The 21601-nt window shown below is 37.9% G+C and overlaps 1 protein-coding gene across 1 annotated transcript in view; it reads left to right on the top strand.

Annotated features, from left to right (window-relative positions):
• The first annotated feature begins 6072 nt into the window (after positions 1-6072).
• LOC126249468 (uncharacterized) overlaps positions 6073-21601 on the top strand; it is a 58504-nt gene continuing 42975 nt past the window's right edge. Inside the window, exons 1-2 of the mRNA XM_049951123.1 lie at positions 6073-6339; positions 6419-6509. The gene's annotated coding sequence lies outside the window, so the exon portion shown is untranslated. The remainder of the gene's footprint in view (positions 6340-6418; positions 6510-21601) is intronic.

The following is a 21601-nucleotide window of genomic DNA, read 5'->3' as shown; positions in this document are numbered from 1 at the left end:
AAACCCAGTTTGTTCAATATGATGTGTGTTTGCACTGGGAGTATTGACAGCATTCAAACTCCTACCACTCAGATCCTACTGCGGTGGGGGCTCGTCCACAACTGGCTAGCCTCTCTGTGACTGATACGCACTTCCGCCGCTGTGGTCATGGGCAACGTTTATGTCCTCTGTCGGCGCTGCACTGTGTCACGGTGAGTATGTGGGATGTTCAAAATGGCTCTGAGCACTATGGGACTTAACATCTGTGGTCATCAGTCCCCTAGTACTTAGAACTACTTAAACCTAACTAACCTAAGGACATCACACACATCCATGCCCGAGGCAGGATTCGAACCTGCGACCGTAGCAGTCGCGCGGTTCCGGACTGAGCGCCTTAACCGCGAGACCACCGCGGCCGGCAGTGGGATGTATTTGATGATCTGTAGACCACTTTTTCGGGATTTAACTGTCTGTGCAATATAGCGATCTGTACAAAATAGCTTTGCCACTGAAAGTCTTGCCGGCCGCGGTGGCCGTGCGGTTCTGGCGCTGCAGTCCGGAACCGCGGGACTGCTACGGTCGCAGGTTCGAATCCTGCCTCGGGCATAGGTGTGTGTGATGTCCTTAGGTTAGTTAGGTTTAAGTAGTTCTAAGTTCTCGGGGACTTATGACCTAAGATGTTGGGTCCCATAGTGGTCAGAGCCATTTGAACCATTTGAACTGAAAGTCTTGTCTGCAGAAAACAATGGTGGATGGTGCTCCCACACCAGCAGCAGCAACAGTTTGATGGTTAAATTCAGTGATGGACAGGTTGTCCCATTAGGATCATCAGGAAGAATGCATTTGGTGTTATTCAGGACTATTTTCGTATACAAGTCTTGTTAGGATAAAAATTTCCATGCAAACCAGCTGAGACATCACGAAAGCTCCTACAATAACAACAAAAGAGACCATTAACTATTTCTGCGACACTTCACAAAATCCGAGAAGGGGCAGATAAGTAATGGACTGGCTGCCCTGTTAGGATCGCTAGGAAGAGTGCATCCTGTGTTCTTCTGGGAAGAATTGCAAAAGATTTCAATAGCGGGTCCAGAGGGAGACTTGGCTGTTATTTACATAGACATGAGACATCAGTATAACATCCAGAACCTTTTAGTGCGTGGGTGAGTCGCTATGCTGACATCTCTCGCTTGGTAATTAGGCCTGCACTGGTCTGGCAGGTAAGTGTGGTGGCTGGGTAAACACGCGTATGCAGCCAGAGGCACCTCGCATATGAGATGGCTGTCCCATTAGGATCGCTAGGGAGAATGCACCCTGTATTATTCTGGGAAGAATTGCAAGAGATTTATATAGTGCATTCAGAGAGAGACTTCTCTGTTATTTACATAGACATGTGACGCCAGTATAACATGGAGAACCTTTTAGCTGCGTCTGCGAGGGTGAGCCGCTATGCAAACATCTCTCATGGCGCTGGACTCTAAGTGTTATCATACCAGCAACAGTGCCTAAGTGAATGTATGTTTGAACAGGTATTTCTCAGGTGTTATGTATGAAAGAGATGCTGCCGCCTCTTCCTTGCGGGATTCGAAGTGACACCTGCACATGATTCGGCAACTGACGGCCACGTCGTCACTCCAAGGGGGGCCGCTGGTGCATCCCGACTCCTGGCAGCGTGTGCAGTGGCATTCCGTGCACTCCTGTGGACAGGGGATGGCGGGCGGTGCGTACTTCACGATTAAAAGACTTTTAACTGTGAATTACATGTGAGTGTGTTTCATGATGGTATTCCTTGAAAACTGGAGTAAAAAGAAGGGCGATCGATTTAATTACTTTTTACAAGACCTGCATCTTTCCAAACATCAGAGAATGATGAGTAAGAGAAATCCAACCTCTGCAAACTGATTTTTTTATAAATAAACAATATATCCTTGAATTTCCCTTTGTGAGATCCTTCCTCTCCACCACAGTCACCAATTTCCAGGTTGGGGAGGGGAGGGAGAGAGGGGTGGGATGACGGGTTTACCAGAGGGGAGGGGTTAATTAATTGATCAATTTAATTAAATAGTCATTCAAATTCATATGAGTGAGAGGGGGCTATTCGAGTAACTCAGACCTGAAAGTGTAGCTGTAGCAGGGAGGGCGAGGGGGTGGGTTGTAGGTTTTCCGAGGGGTGGGGGTGGGGGATTGGGAGAGGGCGGGGAAACAATAGGTTAAAGACCTGTCAATCAAAGGAGAACAATAGGTTTGTCCCTGAGTGCATACCTGCCCCTGATGTAGGCAACCCGCACCAAAAAAACGTGCTTGTGCCGCACTTACCCACTACTGTAGGGTACGATTCTTCATCAATGACAATAAGCTGCACTTCCTATACGCATTGTCTGTTCCTATGCACATACCTTCAGTGCTAAGTTGTGGGTAGTCTCGACACTTAGTGACCCAAAGTTCTCCATAACCACCTACAATGGTTATCATTGTTGCTTTTGTGTGCCTAAGTAGCTTTTTGCAATAGACAAAAGTTTCGCCGATCAACACTGCATCTCAGTTGACATCTGGAATTTGTCTCATTGATAATGGTGGGGTATCAATGTCTTCTATAGTTAACTAATTTCCAGAGCATTGTTTGATATGTATGTTTTTTGGAATAGCTTCTTCAGTCTGTAGCTCTGATTTTCCAGTTTGTGACTGGTTATGATGCCTCCTAGAAAAAGTCCCATCCAAGAATAATATTATGACTACATTCCAGTAAAATTATCTATTCAAAGAGCTATAGGCTATCATTGACAGTTATTCTTGCAATACAAGTTCGAGTTGTCTGTACATATTTCCCATTTTTGACATTCAGCACATCGCGTTGTATCACAAAACATAGTATTCTTGAGCTGCCAATGGTAAGCATTCGACATTATGGGAAAAAAATGTCCCAGAGTCGACTTGAGTTTCGACAGGCTTGTCATCGATGAGATGGCTAGATGAGTGACTTTTACCTCTGTAGAGAAAATGGCTCTGATGTGTTGGGGAGCAACCTCCTCCAGGATACAGGTCGACCCTATAATCATCTGCAGTTGACTAGCATGAACGGTAGGGTTGTGATGGATGAAATCTTCCAGGAAAGCAGTCGTCAAACATTTGTGTACTTTTCCTGCAATAGTGTATGATGGCACAGGGCAATCCACAGTGAAGACATACTGGTATGTTGTCCTCCATCCACCAAATATCTGTTCTTGTGATGGATGTTATACTAGATGGAGGAGATTGTTTTACCTGTGTTTGTCAGTTGCTGTGCTGTCGTTTGACGGCTCCGGCATAAATCCGAGTCAGCTGAGTCCATTTGTCATGGTGTGCTCGACCAGTGGCGAAGAGTGACGCTAAGGATTGGTACACCTGTTCTTCAGTGTTCTGTATTACGTTCTGATGTACGCGGTCGGCAGTCTTGGCTGCTATCCTTTGTGTACACAGTGCAATATTTCTGGTTGCCATAAAATTTTGCGTCTCTCTCCTTGTAACTTGATGTATGAGAGAGGAGAGGTCACGGTGCTGGCACCACTTGATGAATTCCTCTTTTGTTGTGACATGTTTCACGAAAAGAAGCTGCTACATGCGACTGCTTTCATCATGTGTGACATTTGGTCTACTCCTCTCAGTATTAGGATTCACAAAGCAGGATGTACCAAAACATTCTGTATGTATGGATTGCCAAGACATTGGGCCCTGTTCTTGAAATTTTCTTCTGCTAAGCGGACTTGCTGCTGATTGTCACAAATTTTCTTCTTCAGTTTTGCCTGGAATGTGTCCCAGCTACTGACTTTCTCTGTGTTGTTGTTGAACCACTGTTGGGCTGTACTGTCCAAGTAGAAGTATGCGTTTGCCAAACATATGATGTCATTCTACCTGTTTTATTTGCCGACACGAACGTATACTTTTTGCCATTGCATTGAGTTGTGAGTAGTGTCTGTCTCCAGAATACATGGATTGCAGGAATGATGTACTGCTTGTATTCGGGTTCCTGCCTCTGTTGACTACGGTCTTTACATTGCGTGATTGGAGACACAGTAATGTTGATGTACTATAATATCCAGTGTCTCCACCAAATAATGTTACTCCATAACCACTATCAAGTACAAATCCGAAGGGAACGTATTCAACAAGTTACGACACCCTAAAGTGTGCGTTTTACTGACACCAATGCACAGACAGAATAGTTCTGAATTCCTGGACGGAACATGGTTCTCTTTATACAAACGTTGAATATTCCAGTATATACAGACATAAGCAATTTTGAGAATCTTCCAGAGATGATAAATACTAATTAACAAATCTGGTAGTCGGGTTTCAACTTGTGGCCAATGCACGCATATAGGCCTAAGCATGGTTAATCTCTATAGTCCATTGAATGCAGCAGAATTCATTGCAAAATTTTATGTAACTCCTGTTAAGCATTTCGATCCTTGTATAAATCTTCTTCATTGCATATCCTCTTCCAATAAATTTTTTTTCTCTGCTCTGCTCGGTATCTCCCTCCTTTTCATGTTTTGGGCCATCGTTCATCCTCCAGTCTCATCACATACACAAGCCATTTAAACGCCGTATTTCCAACTCTTCGCTGATGTACATGGGAGTTTTCATTCTCTTCGTGATTTCTTTAGCTGGGATCTTCTTTCACTTTGAAACTCTACTACTTCTTCTCTAAAAATCGATTTCCAGGGCTTCAAGTCTTCTTCTGTCTTGTTTTGTCATTTCCTACAATTCCGCTCCATAATGCTTTGTATTATTTATTCATATAAGTTTTTTTATGTTTTTAACACGTTTTTATTAGATCACTTTCTTGTCTGTTTGTCCGTTAGGTACAAATTTTGCAAATGATTTGAAACTAAATTCCAGATGAGCTGGAGGCTTGAAAATTTCAACATAGCTCAGAATTGTATGACAGTGCAATATTAATTCGCTTTGTTGTCTGCTGTGTGGTGGGGTGGACTTCGTGTACCACTGCTCTTTCCCGCTTTTCTTGTTCCAATCGGTAATGTTTCGTGGTAAAAGCAATTGCCGGTTAGCCGCCGTGTGAGCTCAATTGGGTCTTTCCATTTCATGGTGATATACGTAGGAGGAAGCAGTATATTGGCTGACTAATGTGAAGAGAAATTGAAATAAACCTGAAATGTACCACATGTACCTGTTGTAATCTGATCAGATTGTTTGAAATCGAATGAAAAATTTCACACATACAAGACTTAAAGCGGAAAATAATTGTTTAAATAGAAAACATTTTAGTGTGACACGTTTTTAAAACGACCTATAAAGTAGAAGACAATTTCTCCTAGCCCCATAGAGGTTCCTAACCCCATAAGATAATCCTGAATATTTGTGCTTGTAAATTTGAAGAGCTATCACGATATTTGTGAAATTTAAAAAGAAAAACGTGGAATTCACATAGAACGTAATGATAAGTAGTGCAAAGGCAGCTCTCGTCGAAGACAGTCAAATGCGTCTCACGATTTTCGGTAAAATTTTACAATTACTGTCACAACTACAAAAAAGTCAGAAGTAAAAATTTTCAAGAATATCTGTATGGTGTTAAGAAACTGCATGGTGCTAGGAGAAAATATTTTAACTTTTTTGTCAGTTTTAAAAAACGTGTTACATTAAAAAGAATTTATCTGTAACTAATTCCTTAATTAGGACTATACCTGATCGAAGATTGGAATTCGGCTTACAGGTTGCTTGCTTAGATTGTTTACTGCAACCCTGATCTGAGACTGAATATGGCCAAATTTAAACAATGGAACAAAAACTGTTGCAGAATACGGTTTACAAATTGACAGTAATTAAATTTTTATCTTACGATGTCTCCAGTTTTCCTTTCTATGCTAATTTCATTAGTGTGTGTGCAAATCTGTCAAACTCTCCTTTTCAAGAAATCACTAAGTTATAACGAAATGAAGTATGTAGTAGCTCTTTCTTTTCGTGTATAGTAGGAAGACAATCGGCTTTCCACAGATAAGCAAAATTTTTAAACGATTTCGCTTCAAATTCAAATAACACCACATTTTTTCTGTCTTTCGAATATTGTGGGACACCTGAGACTCCGACAATGTCGAATCTGGCACACATTTACTTCCATTGAAAAGAGATGTAGACCTAAACTTCATGTGTCCTTGTGATTTGCATCAAGTCCCTTCTTCCTGGCACTCGAAAAATGTAAACAGCATGTGGCACCTAGTACAGTCTTTGGCGCAACAAGTGTAACTGTCTCTTATTGTTTGAGTAATTACTTGGGTGAGGTTGGTGCAACTCACAGTAGCGGAAATGTAACTCCAATTCATTTCTTCATTGCATCTTATTACGGCTGGAAACAATGATGATTCTGTATGAAACCTGTGCAATTTATTAGTATATCGTAACCGTTTTAGTTTTTCCAGTTCATAACTACTTTGTTTCTTTGTAGGTTAAATTCTTCACAAAAGAGTAAATCAGTATGCTGGAGAAATGCTTCAGGGAATACATTCACAGTGCGAATATAACTGACTCACATAGAGGTAAGGATTAATGACCTGTCTATAATAAACAGACTTCTTTCCCAACAAAAATAACTAAAGCGCCCTTCTTGATGGGTACGAAGAATGATCATGTTTAAAATACCATACAGTACCCCAGAAAAATTACTGCAGCACTGTTCTTAATGTTCTCAGCTTTTGTTAACCGACCTCATTACCCCATCACTTCAATAATGTGCAATGCGAAACTAAATATATAATTATATGCATCATATTCTCAAATTCTAGACGCCTTGGTTTCATGAAGAATGTATCAGGGGCAGCGAATTTCCCTTCCGATAAAAGGAAGAGTGTGGAAATTTGCATTTTGTCAGCAGTTATATTGCACTTCTGTCTTTCAAACATCACTGGTTTAACAAATACTTGTAGTCGTAACTGAATGTTTTAGGGATTCAGTGTTACTGTAGTAATTAAATATAACGTCGCTGACTGTAAAGGAGTGCTGACTTTAATTAATTACTGACTGCAAAATGACAGCTGGAAAATATCCTATCAAATATTTATGTAATTTCTGCTGTGAATCATCCTTCACCTATGGTTTGGTTTCTTGGATAACTGAAGCTTGCACTTGCAATGATAAATACATGTAATAACCCTTATACAACTGATGTACTGATAATGTTTTTCACGACATCATCGACTGACATCGCAGCAAATATGTTATTAATTCTCAGGTAAATGAGCATTTGTTTGCAAATGATTAGTGATTAAATTATGTCCGATACAGAATACATTATATAACATACTGAAGTAAATAAAAGCCCAAAGCTTTTGTAATTGCTGATCATACTCTTTCTCATTTTCATGCATAAGCCAAATGCACAAAATATTTAAGTGGGCCTATATGTGAATGCCTGAAGTCTCTGAAATAATCACAAATGAAGAAAAACATTTTAAGCGGTAGTGTTTTATTTTGTCTGAGTACATTACAGACTGAATACAGTTTCAGATAACACAAAGCTGGGGAAGAAAATTCACTATTATGTTTTTTAGGGGAATCATCCTAAAAATATCAAGTAATTTGAGCACACAGCGACCGCATCAGTCATAATCTGAGATAGTGATTTGGAGTTCCTCAGACCCTGAAATGGAATTGCATTTTCCTAATAATTATGCCACCTCAGTTCCTCTTGTGATATGACCATTTCTTTATGTGTGTGCAAAACACGATATTGAGAAATATTTTATGTTTGTGATGTGTGCAACAACAGTCGATCAGGACTGCTGTGGAGACACAAGTGATGTATTTTCAGAAACATTTTACACTGACCCATTAGAACTTTGCAGTAGCCTAATAGTTGAGAATAGAAAAATCTTCATTATGACAAATGTCACCAGGTGAAGTTAAAATGTGATGTATTAATTTACTGGCCATGAGTCTTAGACATTACTGAGATGAGATGATTTGAGTGCCTCAGTGATACAGACGGCCTTACCATGGGTGCAACCACAGTGAAGAGTCATACAAGTGGAGGCTAGACAAACATGAGGTTCCTGAAGTGGGACAGCAGCCTTTTCAGCAGCTGCAGGGGAACAGTCGGATTAACTGATCGGTCAGGGCTTGTACTGTTAGCCAACATGGCCTTGCTGTGCTGGTACTGTGAACAGCTAAAAGAAAGGGGAAAGTGAAACTATAGCTGTTATTTTTCCTGAGGGCATGTGGCTCTTCTGTATGGTTAAGTGATGATGGCATCCTCTTGGGTAAAATATTCCAGAGAGAAAACTTCCCCCATTTGTATCCCCAGGTGAGGACTACTCAGGAGGATATCACAGTGGAAAAAAAAAGACTGGGATTCTCCAGATCGGATTGCAGAATGATCACTTAATGAAGTAGGGAGGCTAGAGCATTTAAAAAGGGAATAGATAGTTTGAACTTTGTTATAGTGAGGATTCGTGAAGTGCACTGGTAGGAAGAATAGGATTTCTGGTAAGGTGTGTACAGGGTTATAAATAGAAAATCAAACAGGAGTAATGCAGGAGTAGGACTAATAATCAAAAAGAAAATAAGAGTGTGGTAAACTACTATGAACAGCTTAGTGAATGCATTACCATAGCCAAGGCAGACGCAAGACCAGTGCCTACCACAGAAGTGCAATTTTATATGCCAACTATTACTACAGATGATGAAGAGACTGACAAAATGTAGGATGAGATGAAAGAAGTTTTTGAGATTCTTAAAGGAAATAAAAAATTAATTTTGATTAAAAGCTGGAATTCTACATAGGAAAAAGAAGAAAAGGGAAAATGGTAAAATAATATGATTTGGGGGAAAGGCAAAATTTATTACATAGAATAATTTAATCATCACTAACATTTGGTTTAAGAGTCATGAAACAACGTTGTATACATGTATGATACCTCGGGACACTGAAAAGTTTCAGATTGATTATATAATTATAAGATAGAGATGAAATATTAAACTGTTAGACATTTGTAGGGGCAGATGTGGACTGTAACCAAAATTAATTGGTTAATTTTTTTTTAAACTTAAGAAAATGCAAAAAGGAAGGACATTATGGAGATGGGTCATGGTTATGTTGAGAGAAACAGAGATTGTAGACAGTTTTAGAGGGTACATAAGGCAACATTTGACCAAAACAGTGGCAAGGAATATGGTAGAGGATGAATGTAAGGCTTTGAGAGATGAAATATTGTCTGCAGCTGAGGATCTAAAACATAAAAAGGCAAGAACTCACAGGAATCTCTGGTTAGCACAGGAGATTCTCCATTTAACTCATGAAAGAAGAAAATATAAAAATGCATAGACTGAAGCTGGCAAAATGTAATTCAGATGTCTAAAAATGAGATTGACAGAAAATGCGAAATGGCAAAGTAGGAATGACTAGAGGACAAATGCAGGACTGTATAAGCATGTGTAAATAGGAGAGAAAATAGATACCACTTATAGTATGATTAAGAGATCTTCCTGGAAAAGAGACATAACTCTATGATAATTAAAATTGAGACTGCAGCAGAGTACTAAGTAAAGAAGGAAACTTAGGAAGGAATACACTGAGGCATTCAACAAGGGAAATGAACTTGAAAACAGTATTATAGAAAGGGAAGATGGATTAGATAAGATGAGAGATATGGTACAGCAAGAAGAATTTGACAGAACTCTGAAATATCTAAGTTGAAACAAGGCTCCTAGAGTATATGACATTTCTTGAGAATTATTGAGATCTCTGGGAAAGTCAGAAATGACAAAACTATTCCATGTGGTGTGTAAGCTATATGAGACAGATGAAATACCCACATACTTCTAGAAGATATTAATTTCAATTCCACAGATATCAGGTACTAGCACATTTGAATGTTACTGATCTATAAGTTTAATAACTAATAGTCATAAATAACTGACGTGAAATATTTACAGAAGGATGGATAAACTGGTAGATGGTAACCATAGGGAAGATCAGTCTGGAATCCAGTGTTACCTTGGACATATGAGCCAGTACCAAACCTATCACTTATTTTAGGAAATAGTTTAAAGAAAGCAAACCTATGTTTATTTCTTCTGTAGACCTGATAGAATTTTTGATGGTGTTGACTGGACTACAATCTTTGAAATTCTGGAGGATACATGTATAAAATACAAGAACTGAATGTTATACACAATTTTTGCAGAAATCAAACAACAGCTATAAAAGTTGAAGAACATGAAAGAAAACTAGTAGTTCAGAAAGGAGTGAACAAAGCTGTAGACTATTCTTGATGTTTTTCAAGTACCCTATTCCTGATGTTTTTCAGTCTGTACATTGAGCAAGCAGGAAAGGAAACCAGACAAAAATTTGAAAAAGGTGTTAAAGTTTGGGGAGAAAAACTAAAAACATTGATCCAATTGTACATGTTTCCACAGTCAGTGTGTTGACATTAAAGCTTTCCAACAATCGTACCTCATCAGACTGTAAAAAATTATACTGTGTAGACCCAGAAGAAGACCACTGTAACCATGGCTGAAATGTTGTTTTCTCCATCATAGTTTTTTTACATTATGATGTGGTACTCAGAAAACAGTTATGTCAAAAACCTTGAGATTTTCTGAGGACATTGTAATTCTCTCAGAGACAGCAATGTAATTGAAAGAACAGGTGAACAGAACGGACCGTCAAAAGTAAAACAAGTGTTGTGGGATGTAGACGAATTAAATCAGTGAGTGCTAAGGAAATTAGATTAGGAAATGAGATGCTAAAAGTAGTAGATGATATCTGCTACTTGAGCAGCAATGTAACTGATGATGGTTGAAAGTAGAGAGGATATAAAATCGAGCAAGGATAGAATTTCTCAAAAAGAGGAATTTGTTAACTCTGAATGCACTGAAGTGCCAAAGAAACTGCTACACCTGCCTAATATCGTGTAGAGCCCATGTGAGCAAGCAGAAGTGCTGCAACACAACATGGCATGGACTCGACTAATGTCTGAAGTAGTGCTGGAGGGAATTGACACCTGTCCATAAATCTGTAAGAGTATGAGGGGGTGGAGGTCTCTTCTGAACAGCACATTGCTAGGCATCCCAGATAGGCTCAATACCGTTGATGTCTGGGGAGTCCGTAGGCCAGCAGGCTTGTTTAAATTCAGAAGAGTGTTCCTGGAGCCACTCTGTAGCAGTTATGGACGTGCGTAATTTAAGTTTCAAAGTGAGTAACTCATGGCCATTATTCTACTCTGACATATATATCTATCTCACCATGGAATCTGATGCTTCTAGTGCATTTTCTCTTTAGTAGATAGTCTGTATTGCAGTGTGTATTTGTTGAAGATACAAAGTTTTAAATGATATGATCCACAGTATCATATTGACCTAATTTCATTCATACATGAAAATAGACCACATGTGATGCTTCATAAAATTTACCTTCATCAGCCATTCGGCACCCACTGCTTGATCAAAGGATCCTCGAGTCCTCTCCATACATTAGAGTTTTAAGGATGTGTGTGCCACCCATGCAGGTTTGAGCATCTTTCAAAAATCTTACTTGAACTACTGTTATGGTCTGATACATCACAATTATATAACATAAAAGTACATTATGGAATGAGATCTGGATAGAATATTGACTAACGTGAGAACCCATATGTATTGGATGAGAGTGACATATTATAAGTTTATCCACAGTTCACTTTATTATTGTTATTATTATTATTATTATTATTATTATTATTTTGATCACCAGTCTTCTGACTGCACTAACTTCTTCGTATCAGAGTAGTGCGTACATCCAGGATCCTGTCATGTTAAATCATCTCATTTTGTAAGGGCCTCTATTTATTTCCCCTAGTAGTTCTCGTTGGGCATTTCCTCTATCCCTATCAATTTGCCACACTGCTTTATGAGTGTAATTCTATTCTACAACAGTAAGAATCACAAAATTGACAACTACAATCCTGATCACCATATCCCACAAGTTAAATTGATGCCAAATTCCCCTGTGCCATGACCTTGGAAGCAAGTGTATAATGGTCATTAACACCATCTGCTCATAATGTAGAACTGGGATAAAAAGAAGCTATTCAACTTAGCTTCTCCTTGTGGTATGGCTACATTTGATCATAATGCTACCATTGAAGTAAGGATTACTATTATTATGCAGCTAATTTTTTTTTCAATGTTTTGGCGATGCAGCCAGATATTCAGCTAAGGAACAGAGATAATGTAACATGACCTATTAAATATGAGAAAAATTTGTGATTTGTACTGTAAAAATGGGTAGTCTTAACACCATGTCTTCAATGTTATTGTGTACTGTATAAATCAACCTAGTTAATACATAGGTATTGTGAAACTGAATGTACTGCTTCCTTCAAAGTTGATGATATGCTTAGAGTGGACATAAATACAAAGAGTTACTATGCAGTCTTCAAAGACGCTATACAACAACAACAAAATTATGTAATGTCCCAATGTGGATGGAATACCACATCACAGATGCATTTCAAGGCACTGTGATCCATTTACCATCCCCGAAGGCATGGTGGCTGCCAACACACTCAACTTTCTAACAGCCCTGGAATTATGTCAATATGTGGCAAGACTCTTGTAACACAGCATTGCATCAATTGGATGGCATGCTCTCACCACCAAGCAGCAAAATCAGTCAGCATGGAGACACTATAAATATGCAGATTTGGTGACCTACCAGCAGTGAAGAGACCAGCAACAGATCTCAGTGGACTTGCGTATTGGGTCTGTATCATGCCAGACAGCCTTGGCTTGCCATGCTCATTGGGGTGCAAAGTTCAATGCCGCCAGACTGTGAAGGTGGTGGGGCTATGCCAAGTTGCCACTGATTCCACTAACTTCAGGCAAGCCAACCTGCAAGGATGCAGCATAGGCAGACTACATTCACAGCACACTGTCTGTACCCAGTCTCTCAGCAGCTTATGTGGTCATGGACTCCCTCACACCAGTTACAAAGAAAGCATGGGTCAACACCACGCGGAAGCACCAGACAAATACATGATTCTGTGTCTGCTCCAGCTTAATGCAACCAGAAAGAGTTTTACTGTAGTCCATCTGTCTTGCTGTGGTGGCCCCCACCTTTGATAGACTCCTAACTACCCTGCTATTTACAATTTGTACAGAAACCAGATGGCAGTTATAAGAGTCGAGGGGTATGAAAGGGAAGCAGTGGTTGGGAAGGGAGTGAGACAGGGTTGTAGCCTATCCCCAATGTTATTCAATCTGTATATTGAGCAAGCAATAAAGGAAACAAAAGAAAAGTATTGAGTAGGAATTAAAATCCATGGAGAAGAAATAATAACTTTGAGGTTCGCCGATGACATTGTAATTCTGTCAGAGACAGCAAAGGACTTGGAAGAGCAGCTGAACGGAATGGATAGTGTCTCGAAAGGAGGGTATAAGATGAACATCAACAAAAGCAAAACGAGGGTAATGGAATGTACTCTAATTAAGTCGGGTGATGCTGAGGGAATTAGATTAGGAAATGAGACACTTAAAGTAGTAAAGGAGTTTTGCTATTTGGGGAGCAAAATAACTGATGATGGTTGAAGTAGAGAGGATATAAAATGTAGACTGGCAATGGCAAGGAAAGCGTTTCTGATGAAGAAAAATTTGTTAACATCGAGTGTAGATTTAAGTGTCAGGAAGTCGTTTCTGAAAGTATTTGTATGGAGTGTAGCCATGTATGGAAGTGAAACGTGGACGATAAATAGTTTAGACAAGAAGAGAATAGAAGCTTTCGAAATGTGGTGCTACAGAAGAATGCTGAAGATTAGATGGGTGGATCACATAACTAATGAGGAGGTATTGAATAGAATTGGGGAGAAGAGGAGCTTGTGGCACAACTTGACTAGGAGAAGGGATCGGTTGGTAGGACATGTTCTGAGACATCGAGGGATCACCAATTTAGTATTGGAGGGCAGCGTGGAGGGTAAAAATTGTAGAGGGAGACCAAGAGATGAATACACTAAGCAGATTCAGAAGGATGTAGGCTGCAGTAGGTACTGGGAGATGAATAAGGTTGCACAGGATAGAGTAGCATTGAGAGCTGCATCAAACCAGTCTCAGGACTGAAGACGAAAACAACAACCCTGCCTGCTGATTAAACTGAAACGTACATGTGGGAGAGCAGCTATGCTATCCTGCCCAACCAAAGCAACGCTCCCCCACCTATCAACAGAAGACCATGAGAAGAATCTATTGCAATTATTACAAATTAGTAATGGAATCTAATAATAGAAGAAAAGACATTTGATAAGTTTAAAATATATGTAACTAATTAGAGGTCAGTATTCTAGTTCAGTGCATTTTGAAAAGCAGTTAAGATATTGTTTCATAACATAATGTAAAGATTTATTACAAAATTTTAGTTAATATCAAAACATTAGCATGGTTTCATAAGAGTAAGTAACAAAATGATAGCAATAAAGAAATATCTCAACAAAACATAAAAATCTTTAGACAAAAAGGAAAGTACCATTGATATATATTTTTTTAGGTTTCTGAAGATAATTTGGTGTTATAGTTCACATAATATATGTTAGAAAGGTGTGTATAAAAAAGGAATAGCAAACCTATAAATGGAGACATATATTCCAAACAGACTGCAAAAAGTTGAAAGAAAATGCAAAAAAAAAAAAAAAAAAAAAAAAATGCTAACATTCATCATTACGTTGTACACTTTACTAGGATGATGCAAGTTCAGTACAGAATTCCATTAAAGGCAGTGCTGGATGCCATGTTGTTTTCTTTATTAAACTCACGACATACGCAAATCCCATACCCAACCATACCATATTGTTTCTTGTTGATAGAAGTATTTTGTTAACAGCACTGCCAAAACTGGCCGTAGTCAAAAAATTTAACAACTTTTTTCAATACTAAATGTATTGTTCAATGATAAGAACCTCATTTCAAATGTGGAAAAAGCAGTTCACATCAATTAGTTTTGTGTTATTTCTAAACCATTTACTATTAAAAATTGATCTTTGATTTAACTGATTTTATGGTGTGATTTCTTTTTTTATAAAATAAAATACTTTGCAGTTACATGCTCTGCATTATTCTGAGTAAAACAGCAGCAACACCTGTACATGCTCTTTAGGAGCCAACAGCAAAGTTTATATGGACTTGTATCAGCTTAAGCCTATCAGTATCCTCACTATTGTTAGCTGCATATTATTATATCATGTACTGTAATATTAATTCTCTTGGTTTATGGTGACCTATTTAAAAATGTAAATATAAGGAAAAATTTATTTTTATAATCTATGCTTAATGATAGTTGTGTTATTTAGAAATGATATATGGTATTGGGTATATCTGTCAGATGTCCTTTGCACACATGCCAATGTAAAATATATTTTAAAATTTTACACTATGTAATATAAAAATGCATATTTTCGTGGAGATATGTACTAATAAAATTATCATGAGCTGCAGCTGTTTTAAGTCATTTAAAATCCACGAGCTTTCATCTGAATACTCCTTGGTCATTGTCAAGTGGTGACTATCTTATTGTGGCTGTTGCCATCCTTATGTAGCAATACTGCCTTCAGAGTAGAAGCCATCTCAGATGCTGAAAATATGCTGAAGAAACTGAGCCATTCACAGAAAGTATTCAAAGTAAATGGCTACAAGAGCTGCCAGATCTCACAAGCCATCTTTCCAAAGACACATAGGCAGAAGGCTTTAAAGGCAGACACAAAGAACCTTACATTTTTGCCATTCTGTGGCCCAGTAATTGGAAAGATAAGCCAGCTCCTAAACATGCATAAATAAATTGCATATTCAGTACTACAGCAAAGATTAGACAACTCATCAGGCCTGTGAAAGATGATGTAGGTCTCAAAACACCAGGAGTATATAAAATGCTAAGTGGGTGAGGACAGATGGTGCATACTATTGAACAGCACTGTGGTACCCTGAGAAATCAATGGTAGAAAGGCATGTTCTAAAAACAGGATGCTGTATTGTATTCAGTGAGACATCTGTTATTACACAGACTAATAGCATCTTGATAGCATTATAAAATAAGCGTTTGAGATAAAAATTAATGACAGCACTCTCAGTAAAGGTGGTGCCCTGCTGTTAAGCACAGCTACGGCCCAACCATTAGGAGGTTGAAGTGGACACTTCAAGTGCACAACAAGAATATTACTATATATGGTGCCAGAGCCAGCATCTGTGACATTGCAAAAGGCAGTGTGCCATTATAAAGACAGCAGCGGCAAACAAAACTGACAATGGCTGAAAGCTGTAAGCTCATGGAATTTAAACCACTTGATGAGGATGGAGGCTTGAGAGAATTTTATAATTATAGTACAGAGTTTACTGTTTATTTGTGTTCTATATGAGACTGTCTGGTGATCATGTTTGTGTTGTGTTAAGAAACAAGGTTTTGACTAATGTGATACCACTTGTTATATGTTTTCCAGATCAAGCATGTTTAAAACTGCATTGCAAATCAACTGCAAGAATCAGAGAACTCAGAAATCAACAAAACATGGGAGTCTGAGAAGAAATCTACATGTTGTGTGTTGTAATCACAAAGTGTAGCTATAAATTAATAACTTTCTAGACTTCATACTACTTCATTCTGTCACATTTCTACATGGAAGTTTGAGAAGACTGTATGCTATATATTTTTCCAAAAGAGTCACATGCTATTACTGTGGTAAGACTTGTTTTTTGTGTTCTGCATCTGCACTGCAGATCTGAGGAACTTCGTGCTCAGGACATTATTTATTTAGCCATGCATGGACATTTTAAAATGTATGGATGTTGTCAGTTTGTGTACATTCATATATTTATACAGTTTGCTGTTACATGTAGTTAAACATTGTGGCATATAAGTTATTTACAATCCTTAGCAAAATGTTACATATAGTTAAATATTGTGAAACAAGAGTTATTTACAATCATTTTATACTAAGGAATTAACTTATAGTGTAAAACCAGTGTTCCTGCAAAAACGATTTAAGATTTTTCCTAAAGCAGTACATGTCATCTGCTTCTTTTATTTTCTGTGGCAGTTTATAATATAGTGTTACACCTTCATACAGGAAGCTATTTTGAGTCTTATGTTTATACTTCCTGTCTAGGTGAAGACAGTGACTTGTTCTTGTACTATAGCATTTCTGCTATAATTTTCTATGGTTCAAATGGCTCTGAGCACTATGGGACTTAACTTCTGAGGTCATCAGTCCCCTAGAACTTAGAACTACTTAAACCTAACTAACCTAAGGACATCACACACATCCACGCCTGAGGCAGGATTCGAACCTGTGACCGTAGCGGTCGCGCGGTTCCAGACTGTAGCGGCTAGAACCACTCGTCCACCCAGCCAGCATAATTTTCTATGTTTTTCTTGATGTACACTATGGTTTGGAATATAAATTCACTAGGAACAGTTAGAATTTCTAACATTTTGAAAAGTTCTCTGCAGTGTGTCCACTTACTGCTTTTTGTTATAATTCTTACTGCTCTCCTTTGCATTTTAAATACTGTTTGTAAACTCTGAGCACTGTTTCCCCAGAAAATAATACCATAATTGATTACTGAATGAACATAACTAAAGTATACAGTTCTCAAACATTCATTACTGCATTCGGCTACAAGGACTCAAGTGCATAACATGTTGTGGATATGTTTTTCGCGAGTTTCATAGCATGTTCATTCCACTTCATGTGGCTGTCAATGTGCAACCCTAAGAATTTTGTTGTAGGTACATCATCTATGGAGATGTTATCTAGTTTTAAATTTAAGGGACTCTGTTTTCTGTTCATTCTAAAGCATATTGTATTTGTTTGCTTTATGTTGTGAGTTACTTTGTTTTCCTGAGACCATTTGTGAACATCCCTCAGCACTTCAGTTGAATTTTCCAGCATTTGTGCTGGTGTCTTACTGGTGATTATTACGTTGATGTCATCAGCAAACAATATCTTCTCTCCATGGCTGATATGTTGTGGGAAATCATTTATATACATCAGGATCAATACTGGGGCCAGTACACTTCCTTGAGGAACGCCAATATTGATATATTGTGGATCAGATATATGTTTCTCAATGTACTTTGATTCACTGGTGACATGTGTGGTCTCTACTGACTGTACTCTGTTTTCTAGGTATGAACAAAACCATTTGAGAACCACTCCAATTACTCCTAGTGCCTCTAACTTATGCAACAGCTTCTGGTGGTCAACTGTATCAGATGTCTAGGAAAAGGCAAGTTACATAGCTGTTCTCATCTAGTGCTTCTAAATCTGTTTTTGTAAATTGTGCTATTGCAGATTCTGTATCTCTACCAGGCCTGCAACCATGGTGGTCATTGCAGAGGAGGTTTAATTTACTTAGATAGCTCATAAGCCTGTTTGTCTTCATTGTTTCTATCATTTTGGAAAAGCATGACAGTAGGGTCTGTAGTTCTCAGCATTTTCTATGTCACCTTTCTTGTGAACTGGTAAAATTTTGGTGTGCTTCAGATAGTCAGGGAAGCAACCAGCTTTGGAGGATTCATTTATGATTTCTGTTAGTGGAGCTTTGATACAATTTCTGCATTTTTTTCTGCACACATATTGGGATTTCATCTAAACCTGCCGACTTTTAGTTCTTTAATTGCCTTACAACATTGCATACTTCCTCCTCAGTAGTTGGAGGCAATACCATTGACTTTGCTACATGCTTCTGTATTGGTTGATTAGCACTTTTTGGAAAATTTTTCTGTAACTTCGTTGCAATTTTGCTATAGTAGGTATTCACATAATAATGAAAGTCTGAGAAGATCTAATGATCTACATGTAAATATATTTTCTCATTAGTTAGTGAAATAAAATGGCCTTTCCTTAATAATACACTTGTAAATGTAATATTCATCAATAAATATCATTAAGATTGTAGGGCTTACTTTCATCACAGAATATATGGCACCACTTATTCTTTTAAGGTACTTCTTATAAACAGTTATTCAAAATGGAGCTAAATGTGATGATATGCATTTTGAGACAGCACAATAAATTTATTTGCATGTACTTTTTTCATTTCTGAAGCATTTTTTTTCCTCTGGTTTCTTGAAAAATGATAGCTTTTCTTTTGCAGTTCAACCTTCTTACCACAAATGTTTTTACATACAGTTTGTTGAGAAGACTTGCAACTTTGATTGTTGTCTTAGCTCAGAAATTGTGGAGAATGAATGAAGGGAAATTAAAACAAATGTCTTATCAGTGGAAAGTTGATGAGAAATAAAGCAACAGATTCAATCAAACAAGGGTAAGGACTGAAATTAGGAGTGTATTTCTCAAAAAAATTCTTCTAACATTTGCAGTAATTGATTAAGAAGAATCATGGGTTGCATGAATTTGAATGCTAAATGTGGAGTTTAACTTCAGTTCTCCTTACAATGAATGCACTGCCTTAGCCACAGTAACACCGCTCAGTATCATATCCTGATCAACACAAATTACATCTAAAGTAAGAATTTGGTCCACAAGAACCATGTGAAATTATTAAAAATGCTCCAAATTCTTTTCCATTTCCTTTTGCCCAGTGGATACTATATCTACATCTACATATATATCCATACACTGGAAACCACTGTGAAGGCCATAGCAGAGTGTACATCCCACTGTACCAATTATTTGGGCAGCTATCTGTTCCATTGATGTATGGAAAGAAGGTAGAATAGCTAATTAAATTCAGCTGGTATCAATCAACACATACATGTAGGTGGATGTAATGCTTTTTAGGGTCATGGAATAATCACACAGGCTCACTTGTGGGTAAAGCAGGTAGCAGTCTTTGCTTTATTGGTCGAATACTAGGAAAATGCAATCAGTCGATAGATTGCTTACAAATATCTCATGTGGCCAATTGTGGAATATTGCTCAACTGTGTGGGACACATATCTAGTTAGACCAATAGATGATATTGAACATATACAGATAAGAAAAGCACAAATGGTCACAGGTTTGGCTGACTGTTGGAAGAGTGTCTCACATATGTGGAAGGTACGGAACTGGTATTCTCTTGAAGAGATGCAGTAACTATCCTGAGAAAGCCTACTTAAAAAAGATATCTTGCCTAAGGCTTTCTAATAGTTAATTCACCATGTTAAACAAACAATGCTCTTTCTTCTGGTATACATGTCTAATTTTTTGATGTTATTTGCCTGAATCAATATTTTTCTCATGTCCAGTAGATGAACTGTTAAGTGCTTATACTATTTTACAGGATCAAGCCAACAGTACCAAAGTAAGCTTTCAGCTAAAGAATATTGACTCACAAAGATGACCTTAATGATGATCATCTTGCAAATATGTACCTCCATAATTATCAGAAAATAAGTGACTTTCTTAAATATGTGGATGAATATGACCATTTATTTGAATGCTGGTGAATGCTCTCAATGAGCTTTAATCATTGCCTCATGAATGTCAGCTCATTGTAACATTGTTCATTGCAGCTATTTAAAGACTAGAATAGGAAGATTTTCACAGAATTCTAAAATAAAGAGCTATTAAATATCCAATTACAATGTAAAATGTACAAATCATAAGTATTATGTTTTGTAAAGTACTGTAATTTGCAATACAAGTATAGTATTTGAATGGCGTCTATTTTAATTACCAGGCTTTTGCATCCACACTTTTATCCACTGTTTTCATAAAAACGTACCATAAAATTTCCAGAAACCCAAATTTCAGAACCTATTTAATTATTTCTGTATTTAGTATGTTTTCATAATAGACATATACATTTTTGAGTGCTGGCAAAGAAAAATTGAGTCTTTAAAACGTTGTTAGATGACCTTTTGATTGTCTGCCATGGAGACTAAAATGGGATGTCAGGATGGCAGTGGATTTGTTAAGTTAACTTCTTTATTATAGTCAATTGCCATAGTACATCAGGAATAGCTTGGTGGAGGCATCCAGTTGCCTATCATGCAAAACAATAAATGTCTGTAATTGCAGACAGCACAAAGAGCAGGGCTGAGCATGGTGTCAGACTATGTTCATTTTGGGTTTAAGGAAAATACGATATACACCTTCTTGGTGGAAAACGAAGAAAGGCCTCCATCCCTCTGCTAGTATACTGCAGAATCAGCTGTTGTCATACCACACCAAGCTGGCTCTGCTTCACAATGCCTGTTGGCCAAGTTTTGCTTTGCAATACATAACCATCTTGCAACACATAACACATAACACTCTGTTGCAACTCATTTCCACTTCAGCATACTATTCTCACTGAATATGATCAATGTGCTACATTTGTCCTCGCCTTTATCAAGACCAAGACTCTCAGGTCAACCAAACTAAGTTATCCTTTAGACCGGCTGTTTTGGACCGATTTGCCTCTGAAGAATTATTCTAACATTTGATTTTCTTAACCCTATCTCTTATTCTTACACATTCCTACACAGCCCCTTGCCTTGCTTCTTAACTCAAACACCATGGAACTTATTTCATTACTTGGTTTATTGTAAAATAACTTCTAACTCTCTATTCACAAGTTACAAGCTAGAATGAACAAATTATCTTTAATACTAGTCATTTGAGCTTTCATCCTCATTCTACTGCATCTAGACTCAAGGTATCCAATCCACTGGAATCCAAACAAT

Source organism: Schistocerca nitens, chromosome 3, assembly GCF_023898315.1.
Source record: "Schistocerca nitens isolate TAMUIC-IGC-003100 chromosome 3, iqSchNite1.1, whole genome shotgun sequence".
Taxonomy (NCBI): domain Eukaryota; kingdom Metazoa; phylum Arthropoda; class Insecta; order Orthoptera; family Acrididae; genus Schistocerca; species Schistocerca nitens.
Note: the sequence above shows the minus strand (reverse complement) of the source record. Positions and strands in the feature narration are given on the sequence as shown.